Source organism: Triticum dicoccoides, chromosome 3A (assembly GCF_002162155.2).
Source record: "Triticum dicoccoides isolate Atlit2015 ecotype Zavitan chromosome 3A, WEW_v2.0, whole genome shotgun sequence".
Taxonomy (NCBI): domain Eukaryota; kingdom Viridiplantae; phylum Streptophyta; class Magnoliopsida; order Poales; family Poaceae; genus Triticum; species Triticum dicoccoides.
The window spans coordinates 752,786,825-752,791,146 of NC_041384.1; positions in this window are offsets into that span (position 1 = coordinate 752,786,825).

Here is a 4,322-nt window from a genome sequence, read left to right on the forward strand (position 1 = left end):
CCAAAGGTAACAGAGGATATGAACGAGAGGTTGCTTGCTCCCTTTACTGATACTGAGATCTCGGATGCCTTATTCCAAATAGGACCGTTGAAGGCACCCGGTCCGGATGGTTTTCCAGCTCGGTTTTATCAGAAAAATTGGGGCTGTTTGAAGGGGGAAATCATAGCGGCTGTTCTGCAATTCTTTGACATAGGCCACATGCCAGATGGGGTTAATGATACATGTATTGTCTTGATCCCAAAGGTCCAGCACCCGGAGTCGCTAAAGGATTTCCGTCCGATATCGTTGTGCAATGTGATATATAAGATTGTATCAAAATGCATGGTTAATCGTCTCAGGCCCCTTCTCACAGAACTTATCTCTGAAAATCAAAGTGCGTTCATCCCGGGTCGACTAATCTCAGATAACTCAATTATCGCTTTTGAATGTATCCACCATGTCCAAACCTCCCCCGCAGGTAATGACTTTTGTGCTTATAAGCTGGATCTCTCAAAATCTTATGACCGGGTTGATTGGGTTTTTCTGGAGCGTGCTTTGTTGAAGTGGGGCTTCGCCCCCCAGTGGGTGTCCCAAGTTATGGAATGTGTTTGTTCGGTCAGATATTCGGTGAAATTTAATGGGCGTCTCTTGGAGCAATTTACTCCTTCCCGTGGTTTGCGACAAGGTGACCCTTTATCACCTTTTTTATTCCTCTTTGTGGCTGATGCATTGTCTTCTCTATTACATAATGCTGTCCAACAAAGAGGTCTTGAAGCTATCAAGATATGTAGAAGAGCTCCTGCTATCTCACATTTGTTGTTTGCGGATGATTCTCTGCTTTTCTTTCGAGCAACTAGCGAGTACGCGGCGATTGTTAAGGATGTTTTGAGCACTTATGCTTCAGCTACGGGTCAACTCATAAACCCTTCGAAGTGCTCCATCCTGTTTGCTGACAGTTGTCCTAATCAAGTTGCTGATGATGTAAAGCATATTCTGGGCGTGACGCAACAAGAATTTGAAACTAAGTACTTGGGGCTCCCTGTTCCAGAAGGGAGAATGCATAAAGGTCGTTTTGAGTCTTTACAGTTCAGATTGAGCAAGCGTTTGGTTGACTGGAGTGAACGGTACTCTTCTTTTGCTAGTAAGGAGGTGCTGATAAAGGCCATTGCTCAGGCCATCCCAGTCTATGTGATGAGTATTTTTAAGCTGCCTCTTTCTGTTTGTGATGACTTGACAAAAATGATCAGACAATATTGGTGGGGTGTGGAAAATGGTAAGAAGAAGATGGCATGGGTTGCTTGGGAAAAAATGACCCTCCCAAAAACTAAAGGGGGCATTGGTTTCCGTGATATGCGAGCTTATAATCAGGCCTTGTTGGCCAAACAAGCCTGGAGGCTTCTTACGTCCCCAGAATCACTTTGCGCAAGACTTCTTCGGGCTAAATACTACCCAAATGGGAACCTATGGGATACAGTATTTCCGACTAATAGTTCAACGGTGTGGAAAGGAATCGAGCATGGCCTGGAATTGGTAAATGGGGCTAGTATACGAGTGTGGAGGGACCCCTGGATCCCAAGGGGTCTGCCGTTCACACCGATTTTGCCAAAACGCAATTGCCGCCTTAACAGAGTTGCGGATTTCCTTGATGACTGGGGTAATTGGAAAACGGACTTGCTGCAGCAATTTTTCTGCCAGGCGGACATTGACTCGATACAGATGATCCGGACGTCCCCGCGGCAACAAGATGATTTTATATCATGGCCATGGGACAGATCAGGAAACTTGACAGTTAAAAGTGCCTACAATTTGGCCATGTCCATTCAAAGTGAGCAACTCTGTACGGGTTCTTCTAGCTCCTCACCTATGGGTGAGCGACCCATATGGAAGCTAGTCTGGGGCGCGGCTGTACCTCCCAAAATGAGACATTTTGCTTGGCAAGTTAGCTCAGGATCATTACCCACAAATGCAGAGAAGAGCAGGAGGCACCTAGGGACATCCGCGTATTGCAGTCTATGCAATCGGGACAAGGAATCTTCATTTCATGCCTTACTAGTGTGTCCTACTGCAGCTCTCTTGTGGGATACAATGCGGTTGGTCTGGCCATTACCGAACCGATTGGACATTTTATGTACAGGAGACGAATGGCTCCTTCATCTCCTTGCTGAATCACATGAACAAGTCAGGAGCAGGATCATTATGGTTTTGTGGAGAAGCTGGCACCTTCGAAACGAAATCACACATAGTAAATCAATCCCACCATTGGAAGTCTCCTGTTCGTTTCTATCTAGCTATTACAACACTTTTAATCAAATCTCGGTGAGTATGGAGGAGATTATTAAAGGAAAAGCCTCGATGACAGCTGAAATAAACACACAAGTACAGCATCCAGAGCTCCCTGTACCCCGCAGGCCATGGCCCAACCCTTCAGCGGGCGAGGCCGCGTTGTCGACCGATGGTTCGTTTAACCCTGAGGATGGCTCGGCGGGCACAGGCATGATTCTAAGAGATGATAAAGGTGGGGTTATTTTTGCGTCCTACCGCAAACTCTTTCATTGCAATGAAGCCCTAGAAGCAGAACTACAGGCTATGATGGAAGGGCTTAAGTTGTCGGTGGAACATTCAGATGCTACAATCCTGCTTCAATCTGATTGTGGTGTGGCCCTCAAGATGCTCTCTGAGATTCCTTTAATAGATCAGCTTATGGCCATTTGGTTTCGGAGATCAAAAGTTATTTGAGTGATAGGGTTGTTATTCCTGTTAAAATCCTTCGTGAACAGAATAGGGTTGCACATTGTTTAGCGAACTTTGGTAGATGTGGTGACAGCACAGCCTGTTGGTTGGGTCAACCACCTCCATGCATCAGCAATTTAGTCGCTGAAGATTGTAAATCTATCATTGTGGAATAAAAACCCTATACTCTCTCGCAAAAAAAGCTATGCTCGGTCCGGACTGATCTCCCATCTCCTCGCCTGAGTATCACTTCTTGTGCTAGTCACCGGCGGTCTGCTCCCATGGAGGATAGAGGATACCTTTCCCTTTGATGTGATGGTGTGGCTGACAAGCTCGGATTTTGCCAGGAGCGAGTGAACACGCCTGCAGAGAAACCGTAAGTAATATAGGGTATGTTTGGTTTGTGCCCCATCTTGCCCCACCAATTTTTGCATGACCAATGCAAGGGCATGGCCAAAATTTTGGCAAGTTGTTGTTGTTTGGATCATAGCCATTGTATCTTCCTAAATTTTGGCAAAATAAACTTCTGTTTGGTTTGTGGCAGGGGTATAATGATTTATGTTGGTTCTAGGAAACATTTAAACGGATCGGTTATACATAATTGACGATCTGTACATTGATCAAAAGTTAATGGTTAAAAGGAGTCAACTTGAAAGAAAAAAAATCAGCAAAACAATGAACGGGGTTCTTGCACTTGGGAGCCTATAATCACGTGCAGCACCCGTGAATTGCTAATCCCATGCAGCAATACACGCGCTAATCCCATGCAGCAATACACGCGCCTGCTAATCAGCTGAGTTTTTACAGGAAATAAAAAACAAATATTATACTGCATGCACTACCCAGACACACGGAGAAACAGCAAAGCAACGTCGCCAATTTTTTGGCCAACCTTTTCGGCGCCCTCGTTTCGCCCGCGCGTAACACGGAGGGGCTTGGGGCAAGCAGGGCGAGCCAATTTTTCGGCCCCGATCCAAACAACCGCCAAATAACGTTGGCTCGCCAATATTTTGGTATGGCCAGCGTTGGCAGCTTTCCAAACAGCCCCATAGCCTTACCTTGAACAAAGATGATGTCGTTTCTAAGGTTCCAAGCTCTGCCCCGGAGAAACACTATTTTTACACGCCTGTTTCATTCACTCATGTTATGCCTAGCCTTAGACGGAGAAGGAGAGTCGCTTCTTAAACATGTTTGGGGGTGATCGGGAGCTCGGGGCAGCGCACTGAGAGCAGATTGCACGGTGGAGCAGCTCCTGGACAGAGATAAGTGGTCAATGGGACAGAGGGTTTCAGCGTGGGCCCAGTGAGGGTAGTAGACAGGGATAAAGGCCTGGCCTATTACTCCCGTCCCCCGTGCCGCTCCCGCGAGTGGCCCGGGCGGAACCCTAGATCGCCGCCGCCGCTCCCTTCCTTTGCCCTCCTTCTCCCTCGCCGCCGCCAGGGGACGCCGCCGGGCAAAGCCCGCGCGTGCGTCAACGGCGGTGGGGCTCCCTCCCTCCTCGTGAGGCTCCTGGCGGCGTGGGACGGCCGGCCCTCGCGGCGGCGCTCGGCTCGGCGGCAGGTCGGGTCGCCGGCGGATCTGCGGGGCTCCCCTTTGGTGGCGCTGCGGCGATG